Below are 14,167 nucleotides of genomic sequence, written 5' to 3'. Positions count from 1 at the left end.
TTTCTTTCTTTCTTTCTTTCTTTCTTTCTTTCTTTCTTTCTCTCTCTTTCTTTCTCTCTCTTTCTTTCTTTCTTTCTTTCTTTCTCTCTCTCTTTCTTTCTTTCTTTCTTTCTTTCTTTCTTTCTTTCTTTCTATCCTTTCTCTTTTTCTCATCCTTTCTTGTCAGCATTTAAAGTTTCCAGTACATAAAAATTATTACTGAAGATGGTACCTTTCACCGTACATTTAAAATAAAAGTGATACTTATAAGCAGATATTTAATCACAAATACAGATTGTAATATAAATTTGTAAATGCAAACGATAATAATGAGATTTATTCTATGCATCAATATGCTGTTCACTGAAATTGTGTGATCCAGCCCATAAATACCATCACCTTTACCTTTCAATCCTATTAGTGTATATCTGCAACTACTTGCATATAAAGAATCCTTTGAAGATAACTTTGAAAGTTGAAATTAAAAAGTCCCTTGAGGTTGACAAGGTTGGGCCAAATGGTTCTCCTGGTCTAACTTCATGCAACTGCTCTCCTTCCTTCCTACCCTCCTCCGTCCCTCCTTCCCTCTCTGCCTCCCCCACTTCCTCCCTCCCTTTCTTTATCCTTCCTACTCCCTCTCCCTCACTTTCTTGTCTTGTACTCCTTCATAAGGCAGAAATGTGAGCCCAGATTACTCTTGTAATTTTTGTTGCATTTTCTTTTTTTTTTTGTTTGTTTTTGTTTTTTCTCCAGTACCAGGAACCGAACTCATGACCTTGCGCTTGCCAGGCAGGCGCTTTTGCCGCTGAGCTAAATCCCCAGCCCCTTTTGTTACATTTTCAAAATAGAGTTTTCCCATGCTCTGGGTTCTCCTCTGTGGTATCCAAGATGTGACCTACAAGTAACAAGGAGAGTCTCAGAGGTTTTAGATGATGAACAATGCTCATGAACTTGGGCACACTAGCAGGGATTAACAACTCCCCTGATTATCCCTCGCTGCATTTCTTTATGTCACAGGGAATCCTTTATGTGGATGTTTTCAGGGAAGCCAAAAATTAAGTTCTCTGATTTCTCTCACAAATATGTCCCAGTACACTTGACCCATTCCCTCACAGCTGGTGGTACAGTCAGATGAGGTCTTTATTCAAGTTTAAATAACTTAAATTCTAATTTCTCTTTCCCTAATCCTCGAACTGTAAGATTTATAAAATAAAAAGGGACTTTTCTATAAAAGTCAATAATTTCTTTTAAAAGTTAAAACATTGTCAGCAGAGGAGAGTAGTTCTCTAGGTTACAGAACTTATGCCACATGATGACTTTTATTTTAAAAGTAAGCTCATAGAGGAAATTTTTTTCTACATAATGACAACTCCCCAATGTACATTTTTCTCAATTAGTTCAAATGATATAGCATGAGATATGTTACTTGATTTACTTCCAGAGAATCAAGTGCAGTTGACTTGGTAGTAGGAATGGTAGCAGAAGTGTGTTATGACTTTTTGATAGAGAATATGGATAATTTCCATGTCATTTTCTGTATATAACCTATAATTCTTTGGACAAAATCTGTTTAAATGTAGCTTTAGTGGCAAAAAATGGTGCAAATTTCAAAAGCTGTGTCTCATATTACCTACCTTGCATGAAGTAGACATATTTACTACAAAGTAATATCATACATAGTTAAAGTGCCATTGTCAAAGTGAATACAATATGCTTTATAATCCAGACTGTCTCCTTTGATGGCTAGATTTGGTAGCTACTCATCCCTCAATTTCATTAATCCATAAAATACTTCCTATTCAATAATACAGAACAGGAAAGTACAATATTTTCATTTTTAGTGTAAAGTTTAAAGCACAATCGTATCCATGTGTTTGTGCTTATTTAGGCAAGGGAAAGAGAATGATGATTTCATTCCCCAAGACTGCAGGGTAAAATGATAAGCAAGAAACCTCCATCTTCTGCGTACCCTCCTTTGTGTTAGAGGTGCAGTGTGTCATGTTGATAGGGTTTGCGATGGCCTGGTAGTGGCAGATGGATTTAGACTGAAATTTAGTCTGCATCATCAACTATTTTGTAGCCTTACACCAACCAGTTAACCTCTCTGAACCTCAGTCTCTTCACTGTAGGATGAGAAGTAAAACAAGCTCTTATAATTCTATAAAGATCAGAAATATAGCACGTGAAGTTAATAGCATGCTTAGCCTCAAATTGGTGCTCAGTAAATATATCTATTATATAGCAAATAAATAAATTCATTGAATGACCAATGAATGCATAACGTAAGTACCAAACAAGTGTACTGCATGGTTCATACTGTATTATCTAATGAAAATTTAATTTTAAAGAAAGGGACAATCTTCCCCCCTCTTTTTACAAACATCATGATTTTGGTTTGGGGAGGTTGGCTGAAGAGAGATACATACACAGCAAGTTGTAAAATACTTGAAGTCCTGTTCTGAACTCTTATTGAGGTTATAACCAGTGCCTGAGAGCCCAAAGGTGGAGATTACTGTATCATTAGAGTAGTCACTTTTTATATAAATGGCCAAAAATACTTACTTTTGGTTTGACAGTTGCCTGGCCTCTATTGCAACTGCTTAACTCTGCTCTTTAGCACACAAACTGCCATGGAAACTATGTCAATGAATCAGTGCTTCTGTTTTGTTTTGTTTTTTTGGTTTTTTCTCCGGTACCGGGAACTGAACTCACGACCTTGCGCTTGCCAGGCAGGTGCTTTGCCGCTGAGCTAAATCGCCAGCCCTGTGCTTCTGTATTTCAATAAAACTTCACTTACAGAATTACAACTGGTTAGATTTGGTCTTTCAACCACAATGGCAAATGTCTAAGGGAAATAGAAAATCAATAATTTTTGGTAAGAGTGTAAAGCAGTATGACCTTATGGATTATTATTTGTTGGAAATGAGGGTGTATTTTGACCTAGTAATTCTATTTCTGGCCATTCATCTTAAGGGCATAATCTAAATTGTGTGCATATGCATGGGATTTTTCATTATAAAATTGTAAATAAAACTACTTTGATAACATGAATAATTTTTAAGAAGAAATGTCCAACAGTGCCTGGATATTTGATCAAACATTTCGGAAACCTCTCGGAGGGTGTTTTCTTGGTAACTTTACTGTTGAAATCAATGAGTACTGAGTAAAGTAGGTTGCCCTTTATAGTGTGGGTGAGCTTCATACAATCAGTTGAACCCCTAACTAGATAAAGCCTGACCTCCCCAGCAGGAAGGAATTGGGCCAGCTGTCAAGCTGTGAGCTTGAATCCTACATTAGCTCTTCCCCAGCCTCCAGCCAGCTGGCCCACCCTGCAGATTTTGGATTTGTCAGCCTTCATGGTTGCATGTGCCAATTTCTTAAAGTAAATAAATCTCCCCAAATACAGTCAGTCCTCTGTATCCAATTTCTGCACCTGTGGATTCAACCAGCCACAAGATCAAAAATAGCAGAAAAATAATGTGTCTGTACTGAACTTGTACAGATGAATTTTTTGGTCATTATTCCTTAAATAATATAGCATAACACATATTCGTGTAGCATTTACATTATATTAGATATGGTAAGTCAGATAGAGATGATTTCCAGTATATGGAAGGGTGTTTTTCTGCCTAGGAGACTTAAGTATCCACAGGGTTTTGGTGTCTGTGAAGTGTCTTGGAATCAACCCCCCCATAGATACTGACCAAAAATAATATGACATAATATTGGTTGTGTTTCTCTGAAGAGTCCTGATGAATACAATATGAAATTCATATTTAAGAGGTTAAATAAAATTGAAAAGTTTCTTTAGTTGGATATAAATTATGATCAGGCAATCAAAAAATTATGATTGAAAAATGCTGTCACTTTCAGAGTTTCTAAAAGAAGATTTAACTGCACTCTTGGACTCACCCTCTGCTTTTGTCATCTTTCTGCTTCTTTTTTTTTTTTCTTTTCCAATCTCCCCGCTTCCCTTCCTCAGAGAGGTGGAGTTTTGGATGCGATGGAGTTAAAGTGCATCTCCTTCCTTCCTTGCTCCTGAAACTGCCCGCATTTGTAGGCCTCTCGCTTCGCTTTACTGCTCCAGGAACCAGGAAGAATCAGACGTGTGTTATCTTGTCATGTTTTGTACACAGCTGTCTGGATTCTGTAACACCTAGATGCACGCTACCAGATTCCAAAGTTTGCAGCCACTTTAGCTGAATTATTCTTAAATGGAAATTGTAAAAGTCGTAACATCTTCTCCTGCCCTATGGAGGCTGATGTGTGCTGCATAAAAGCCAGGCTGGGACCTGTCTTCAACAATGCTGCTTTTATAATAATAATAACATCGCGTAGTTGATGGCAGCTTCATTTACTGCCTCATTTATTTTTATAAGTATTACCTCATCTGATCATCACAAACATTAGATAGGGAATGAATTCTCATCCTGACCTTATTACATCTGTATGGAAGTGGAATCCCCAGAAGCGAGATGTATAGAAATACACAGCTGGTAGTTGAGGGAGTAGGGAACCTCTCTTTTTCTGACCCTAAATCCCACCTTCTTTCCTTTTTCCTCTCTCCTCTAATCCCTTTCCTTCCATTCCATCCTTTAACTCTACTTATTTATTAAATACTATGTCCAGGAATTGTTCTAGGTCTTGGAGATACGGCAAGCATTTAGACAAACTTCTTCATGGTCCATTTCCATGGGCTGTCATCATGGGGCTTAGAGTCTAATAAGGAATATAGGCAAAAAATATAGTTAATTTCAATTGTGAGAAGAGCTATTGAGAAAAAAATGTAAAAGGTCTTGAAAAGGTATAAATAAACTCATTTGTTTAGCTTTGTCTCTGAATGAAATATTGCAGGTAAGCAAATATCCCAGATAACAGAGTCTTGTCCCTTCAAAGTCAATAATTCCATTTGGGGTGAAAGTTCTTCAAAATTCATTAGAAAACTGTCTTACTTCGCTAACAACATGAAAGGTGCACATTGCCCTTTTCTTGACTCTGAGTCATCCTAATGCATTTAGCACTGACCCACAGTTTGGTATCATATGAGGTACATGTGTCAAACATTCTCTCAACAGGAAACAAATGACGTCTTCAAGTGAAGAAGGAGGATAGAACTGGAAAAGGACCTCTTCGTAAAGGCGCAGGCAAACCTGAAGGAACACGAAGTGGGGAGGTTAGTGGACGCTGGATTGCACAGCTGTAGGAAAGGGATGCTTGGCGGGAGCTGTAACCCTCTGCCAACTGTGGTGACACAGTAGGGAGTGAGGCAGCGTGATACCTTCCCTGTTGTTCTTCTTCTGCTGTCCGATCTGCTGAGCCCAAGCAGGAGTCGGAAAGCAAGACAACCTGATGAAGGTGCCTGTACAGGGCCCCTCTGTGGCAGAGGTAGGGTGGTAAGTGTGGAACGCAGATCAGTGGCTTCTCCTGATCCTTGCTAGCAGGTCTGCTTCTCACAGGCTTTCCTGGCTACATTTCTAATACCAACAGTCTCATGAGTGGTCACCTTCCTTACATGTACCTTTGCCCCTTCTTACATAATCCCTTAGCCCTCAGCAGCCAGAGTGATTTTCAACAAGGCCAGATACCAGAAAATGTGCCTCCTTCTCTTCTTTGCTGTTAAAATTGGCTAGTTACTACCCACTGCTCTTAGGTAATCCAGACTGTTTCCTGACCTGTTAGGCCCTACTCTAGTAGCCCCGCCCCCTTCCAGCCTCACCAGCTGCCTCTCCCTTCTTCAGGAATGAAACACAGTGGCCTCTCTGGAGCTCTCTGTGCACAGCTGCTTCTTGCTTTAGGAACTTGTCACTTCCTATTTCCTTTGCCTAAAATCCTCCTGAGGATTGTATAGTGGGTAGTGGCTTATTCTGTTCCTTCTTTTCCTTCGCCTCCCTCTCTTCTCATTCTGTGTCTTCTTCCTCATCTTCTTCTTTCTGCTCTTCTTCTTCCTCATCTTCTTTCTCTTTTTCTTATTCCCCTTCCTTTCCCTCTCCTCCCTTTTCATCAGCCTCTCTCTCCTTTTCCTCATTATTTTATTATCAAAGCAAATTACTTTTTGAAGAATGCCGTGATACAGCCAAGGGCCCAGATTTCAGGCCTACATCTTGGTGAATGTTTGCAGGTATACACTGGTAATGCAATCACTGAGATCTAGACATGTAGCATTTCAGTCTCTGCAAGTCTTTCCAGTGCTCCCACCAACCTATACCTGCCCCTTTTCAAGAGGTCGTAAAACATCTCAAGCTGTATCATCACCATGTATCAGTTGTGTCTCTTTAGTGTTGAATATATTTTCATATGTCTATTAGCCACTTGAATAGCCTATTTTGTAAAACACCAATCAAGTCTTCCACCATTTTCAAAATATTCAGTGGCCTGTCTTTTTCTTACTGGTTTATAGAAGTTTGTATTGTCTTTGGGCTATGAGTTCTTTGTCAGATACAGCATTGTGAACATCCCCTCTCAGTCTGCAGTTTGCCTTTTTAGTCTCTTAATACTATTTTCTGATAAACAAAAGTTCTGAAGTCTAATTCAGTAAACTTTTAGAGTCAGTGTTTTTTCCATGGCCTTTCTGGGAAAACTTTGTTTTTTTTTTTTGTTTTGTTTTTTGTTTTTTTTTGGTTTTTTTCCTCCGGTACCGGGAACTGAACTCACGACCTTGCACTTGCCAGGCAGGCACTTTTGCCACTGAGCTAAATCCCCAGCCCCTCTGGGAAAACTTTGAATGTGGCACTTCTTCTGAGAGACCCACACAGACCTCCTGACCTCTGTAGATTTTACCTCAGCATGACACTCACCTCTCTGGGCCCAAAGTGTGGATCTAAGTGAAATTCCATGATGCTTATGGGGATAGGGTGGTCCTGACCTTGTATTCAGATGAATGTTCAACCTTCCAAGTCAGCTTATTATGGCTACTGGGATTGAACCAAAGACCTTTATACTGAGCTACATCTTGAGTCCCCTTTTGAATTTTATTTTATTTGTTGAGACAGAGTCTCACTAAGTTGCCTAGGCTGGACTCGAACTTGTAATCCTCCTGTTTCATCCTTCCAGTGTACTGGGATTACAGGTGTATGCCACCAAGCTCAGCCATATAATGAAAATTTTTTAACAAGCCCACGTACCTATTTCATTATTTAGGTGTCAGCCACTGGGAATAGAATGGTGAGAACAAAAGAGGAGGTCCTGGGGCTGGGGATTTAGCTCAGTGGCAAAGCGCCTGCCTGGCAAGCGCAAGGTTGTGAGTTCAGTTCCCGGTACTGGAGAAAAACCAAAAAAACAAAAGAGGAGATCCTTGCCCCCCAGTGCCCATTTTAGGAGGAGATTGATAGTAAACAATAATAAAAAGCTAAATAACTTCAGAGAAGTAAGAGTGATGAAGAGACATTACAATAGAAAATGAACCTGCTGAAGAGGAGCAGTGACAGTAAAGTTGAATAGAAATGGGATTAAGAGGAAAATTAGAGTGGCCTCTGTTCTTGGTCAGGGGTTGGGGCTTCTTCTGGGCTGCCATGTTTTGGCACAAATTTTTAAAATATTTAAAATTCCTAAATGTGAACCTACACTACTTTGTCAGATTATGAAGTCAGAATACATTTTAATTAGTAGTTTATTAGCTACACATATAAGTATGGGTATATAAACATATATGGGTAATTATATGTGTGGGCCTACATAGGCATGTGTACACACCACATACCTTGGAACAATAAGATAAACAACTATCTCTGTGGTCATCCTTTAGTCTCAGGGATGCCTGAGGATTTCACTGTTGGTCAACATGACCTCAGGAAATAGAGAACTCTTTGGAGAAAGTCTATACTGAATCCAAGATGAATGAGAATCCAGCAATGGACCATGTACCATTCCAAGTACCATATGTCACTGAGACTTTATTGAGAACTGAAGACTGGTATTGATGAGGTACAGATCAATACAGAACCCATCTCATGAGTCACACTTCTTGAGTCCCCTAGTGGCCCTTCCTCAAATGCTTGCTAACTGACTAACATGGATACTGGATCAAAGGCCTGCAGGGGTTAGGGGAAGTGGCCCTTTGTGCTTGCTTCTTGGTTTCATTCCAGAGGCTGGGAATGGCAGGGTGGTCAAATTTCCTGTAATTTCCCTATTTTAACATTCATATCTCGTATACTTACAACCTCTTAAACCCGGGCAAATGGGGGAAATTACAGTCAGGAAGTTGAGAGAGGAGGAGATGCATTTCTCTGATAGTCCAAAGGCCAGATCTGCCTTCTTAACACTTAATTACAGTGATTAGGGGAAAAAAATATTTTCCAGAATTTAGTGAGGCTGAGTTATGTTTTATTCTCCAAACATATTAGAATCACATTAAACATCATGTGACAAAAGAGCATTTCCAAAAGTACGTCACACTATGCTTAAAATGTGCATCCTGAGAAAGAAAAAGTAGTTGGTGGCACTTTCTTTTCAGCAGCCTTTCCTTTGTTATATTCTGAATGATGCGTGTTTTATTGTCCTCCATCTGTTTATTTGAGGGGTTTATGAACACACATAAGTTGTTGACGTTTTGGACACCACAAATGCGGGAAACTTATTGTCCATTCTGGCAAATTGAAGGGGACAGAAATTACAGAGCCTGAGGAAGGTCTGACCACAGCAGCTCAGAGCCCAACAGAGCCACAAATTCCTGGGAAAGAAGCCAAGCTCTGGGACGAATAGAAGCTGTTGTCCCAGGAGACTCCTGGGTCCCAAAGCAACTTTCTGATTTACCAGAATTTTTACTCCTGGGACCCCTCTCTCATGGGAAATGAGTTACGACAGCTTTTTACTGAGGGGAAAGGAATCTAACCAGTGGTCACCAAACTTTTTGGGAGGTTTAACTTTCTCATGTAAAATGAAATTGGAAGATAGCCAGTCCTGGCTGTGACTGCACTATGCCATTAGGGACCAGTCTCAGGTCTCTGTGTTGCCAACCTTACACATCTTTTATATTCTTCATGCTTGTTTTCATGGTTTGAAGAGTATGGCTTCACATTTGCATTTGTTTATGTTCTAGTTGAGGAGGAAGGGAAGGGCAAAAGGTAAAAAAGTGAGTCCAGATGTACTGTATCTATCTCTTTTAAAAGAGCTCTCCAGGGTTATCATTTAAATGCTTTTGCTTACATCTCATTGGTTAAAACTGTGTCACATGAGCACTTAATCTTCTTAATTGTTGGGATTATATCACATGCCCACTTAGGCATGTTATTTGTTAGGACTGTGCAACATGGCTATCTGTGGCTGCAAGGACAGGTAAGAAGTGAATTTTTAAATTAGAAACATCACTACATACCAACCTCCCATCTATACTAAGTCAGGGTTTTCTTAGTGGGAAAAGGGAGACGGAGTGGGTAGGTAACAAGCTGTGTTTGGCACAAGATGAGACCCTGGTTCCCTATTCTACCAGAAGGCAGGTTAGAAATCTGCGTAACTGTGGCATCTATTTGGGTGGAGGCATATAGGAAGTGTGAGTTCCAGACCGTGTATTCCACCAAGTCCCTGTTGAGATGAGAAGCCAAATTATGAGAATCAGCAGAAGGAAGAATTCATGGGACTCTGCCATGATAAGGAAAATGTCACTGGAGTGCAAGATAAAGGGGAAATAATCCAAGTTTTATTTAGAAGAAATGAGTTAGAAATAGTTTGCAATTAAATTGATCTAGTACATGGTTCATGCAGTAGCTAAAATTGTGCCTGTAGCAAAATTGTCTGTTGTTTTGAGAGATAATAATAATCCATCACTTCTGTTTTTCAGATGCACATATTCTCATTGGTGGTACAGGGCTGGTAAATTAAAAGTTAAATAACCAAGTGAATAATTTCCCTTGGGCACCAGGGAAGGAAAAGTCAGACTGGCCTGGGGTGTTGAGAAAGGCATGCATTGGGGTTAGGAGGTTAGATTTGGGCAGTTAGAGAACACAGTGTGAGAGGCATAATCTAAACACTGTCCTGGACCCAGGTAAGTGGTGAAGAACTGAGGGAAAGAACAGCTGGGATGATTAATTTCATGAATCAACTTGACAGCTTAAGTGACACCTGGATAGCTGATAAAACATTATTTCTGGCATGTCTGTGAGGGTATTTCTGGAAGCAATTAGCATTGGAAGTTGACCAAGTAAAGAAGATCCCTTGCTGATATAGGTGGACACCAGCCAATCCTTTGAGTATATGGATAGAACAAAAAGACAGGAAAAGGACAAATGAACTCTTTCCTGGGGCAGGGAGCTCCATCCTCTCCTGTCCTCAGACATCAGAACTCTAGGTTCGTAGAACTCTAGAACCCAAGACTTTAGGAAACTTCTGTGTTGGTTATAGTAACATGTCCAATTTAAACTACATTTCTCAGCAAATAATGACCAGTGAAGTATAAGTACAACTCCTGGGTGAGATTGAAATTGCAGATCTATGAGAGGATCTGATATAGTTGTAAACCTGCATTTGCTTTGTCTTTTCTGGAGCCTAAAACAATGATGCAACAGTTGGAATTGCAATGATCATGTTATCACCATGAAGTAATTTTGAAAATAGAAACTACCAGGTAAAGATTATAGAACAAAAACCTATGCAGTGCTGAGTCTTTGCTGATGATGGGACTATATAAAATACCTATTTGACTTTTATGAAAGTGAGAAAATAAACTTATAATAAGTCGCTTATAAATGGGAGCCCTCCTATATGTAGGAGAACAAAAGTCAAAGAGGTTTAAGAGATTGTCTTAGAAAAAGGTAGCGTTAGATCAATGTATGAATAAAGACAAAAAGATACTACACATCTTTAAGCATCAATTGTTTTCAGAACTCTGAAACTTAATGTTCTGAAATCCCACCCTTTTCTTTCTGTGATTTCTCTAGCTATGCCTGGGGTACTATGTGGCTGGTGTTAAAAACTGGTATTGCATTGTGTCTCCAGTAAGTGGCCCTCTCGCCAACATGTAATTCTCACTCATGGTATTTCTATGCTTGTCAGTGACCTTGTGGTAGGTGGTCAGTCCTCTGCTGTTCCCTGATGCTGGTGCAAACCTGCCGTAAGATTTCAGAGGTATTCTATGTAACAGTTCAAACAATATGTTCAAACAAACCAAGGTGGGCTGAGGGATATTTAAAGTTGAGCACTGAGCCTTAACCCCCAGATCTAGCCATCTAATCACCTTCCCTAGTGCAGACAAGCCAGACTGAACTGCTTTTGGGAGTTCTGTGCAGATGTTCTTTGGTCTCTCATGTATTTTCTTCTGCAGGTCAACAGAAAGCAGATGCTGAGACTGAGTTAAGAGCTCAGGAAGTTTAGGAGTGAGTATGGGGAGGCAGGAAACACTTGTGAGAGATAAAGAGGAAAGCAGAAGCAGGATTGTTCTGGAAGACCCTTGGGCTGTGAGGGACATCTGAAGAATCTCAGCATGCCCAACCAGGAAATTCCGAGCATGATATCCATGAGAGAGGCCTACATCAGAGAAAATGGTCAGGTCACACTTTCCCTTTCCATGGAAAGTCACCGGCTGGTGGCTGCCCAAGAGAGCTGAGCCCAGTCCTGAAGGTGGTGATGGCTGGAAGCCAACAGTGAACCAGTCCTTTGCAGCTGGGTAGTGGTTCTTCTTGAAAGGAGATCTGGGCAGTACCTCTGTGTTGTCATGGCCTGTTGTTTGTATCCCTCTGTATTTAACTCCTCTTCTTCCCAGAATCCTCCACTGTTAGAATTCTGGGACCATCTATCCTCCTCAGAAACCATCAAGTTCCAAGTTCTTCTTGTCCCTCATGTTCCTTGCCGACACATGCATTGGCCTTAGAAACCCTTTAATGCTGAGGTTCTTCTCCTTGGCACTTTCCATTACCCTGGGTTATGGAAAGCAGACCACTCTTTCAAGGTCTGTCAGTGTAGGGGCCGAGAAAGAAGAGGGTTAGTGCTGCTCCTCTGGAGGCTGGCAATAGCCAAAAAGACAAGTTCCACACTGGCTGCAGCTTGTTCTCAGCCAAGATATTTAAACTGCTGCAAACCTCATAGCTCTGAGATGAACTGCTTGCACAGGCACCTTATTCACATAGCTGTAACACTGTTCCCTAAGAACCATAATGGGGCCGTGTTATGCTAACGACGCATCTGCTTTCTTCGCAAAGCAGCTTGTGTTCACTAAACCACAAAGGGAGCTGTGCCCAGTTCACTGCACCCAGGTAACCTTCCCTGGGAGGAGAAGACTCCACTCAAGCCGATGCTGACAAACCAGAGTGACCCCATTTCATCCTCACAGACATCCACAATGTCTTCCATTCATCATTCAGCCTTTCAGGAGGCCCATATGCTATGTGGGAGGCAGTTAGCTGGTGCCATGGAGGGAAGCAGAATATGGACCCGGGTCTATCTGGCAGCAAAGTTTGTAAACTTTCTGGTGGTCCATGCTTAGTATAATATTTGGAGTTCATGGATCCATCCATTCACTGGTTTAGCATATGATTCTCAGGACATTTTTGTGCCCGTTCCTGACATCTGGGCAGCTTATATTTTAGCACAGATATGACATGTGTTCCATACTTAATAGGGAACAAGATTTACTGGGCCTGGGCTGGATCCTTTTTGTACATTATCTTCTTAAAGCACCCACTGAAGGAGCTGATACTTTCAATCTGAACTTTGCTGCTCAAGAAGCTGAAGCTTTCAGTTACATAGGAAATAGTGTGAAGAATCAACAAATGGGATCGTATCATATTGAAAATCTTCTGCACAGCAAAAGAAACAACCAACAGAGTGAAAAGAAACCTACAGAATGGAAAAAACAATTTTGCCAGCCATTCTTCAGACAGAGGACTAATATCTAAAATATATACAGAACTCAAAAAAATTAGACTCCAAAAATAAAAGACCCAATCAAAAAATAGGCAAGCGAAATGAATAACACTTCACAGAAGTATAAAGGGCCAATAAATACTTGAAGAAATGTTAAACATCATTAGTCATTAGACAAACGTAAATTAAAATAAGACTGACATTTCATCTTACCCAAAAGAGAATGGTCATCATCAAGGAATCAAATAATAAGTGCTTGGAAGGCTATGGGGAAAAGGAGCCCTTTTGTTTGTGGGAACATAAACTAGTACAACCACTATGGAAATCAGTATGGAAATTCCTCAAAAACCTAACACTTAAAATTCCCACTTGATCCAGCTATTTCTTTTCTAGGTATCTTCCTGAAAGAGTTAAAGACATCATATTACAGTGATACATGCATACACATGTTTATAGCAGCATAATTAATAATAACTAAACCTTCAAAGCAGCCTATACATCTTTCAACAGATGAATAGATGAAGAAAATGTGGTATTTACACATAGTAGAGTACTCCTCTGCCATAAAGATAAACTTTGGGTCATTTGTAAGAAGATGGATGTACCTACCTCACAGAGCTAGAGAAAACATTTCTAAAATTCATTTGGAACCAGAAAAGACCTAGAATATCAGAAATAATTCTAGGAAACAAGGGCAAGGCCGGGGTCACCACAATCCCTGACTTGATATTATTATAGAGTGACTGATAAAACAGTATGGCATTGGAAAAAAAAATGAGGATCAGTGCATCACATTAAAAGATGCAGGAACAAATCCAAAAACATTCAGCCACCCTATCTTTGACAAAGGGGCCAAACATGTTCAATGGAAGAAAGATAGCCTCTTCAATACATGGTGTTGGAAAAGCTGGCTTTCCACATGCCAGAGAGTAAAACTAGACCTATGTCTCTCACCTTATACTAAACTAGAATCAAAATGGATCAAAGATCTAACTATTAAAAGAGAAACACTAAATCTACTGGAACATAAAGTAGGTAGAACTCTTAAAGTCATAGGCGTAGGCAAAGACTTCATGAACAAAACTCTGACTGCACAGAAATACTAAAAAGAATCAACAACTGGGATCTCAGCTTTCAGCTTTTACAAAAGCAAAATAAATTACCAAAAGAGTGAGAAGGCAACCTGCAAAATGGGAAAAAATTGTAGCCAGTTGTTTCTCAGACAAAGGACTAATATCTAGAACATATAAAGAATTGAGAAAAATCATATCCCCTAAATTTAAAGACCCAGTCTAAAAGTGGGTATCTGAGATGGATACACACTTTTCAGATGAAAAAGTAGAAATGGCAAATAAATATATAAAAAATGTTCAACATCATAGGTCATTCAAGAGATGCA

Source organism: Chinchilla lanigera, unplaced genomic scaffold, assembly GCF_000276665.1.
Source record: "Chinchilla lanigera isolate Chin_1 unplaced genomic scaffold, ChiLan1.0 scaffold00039, whole genome shotgun sequence".
NCBI lineage: Eukaryota > Metazoa > Chordata > Mammalia > Rodentia > Chinchillidae > Chinchilla > Chinchilla lanigera.
The sequence above is the reverse complement of the archived record's forward strand: the minus strand, read 5'-3'. Positions refer to the sequence as shown.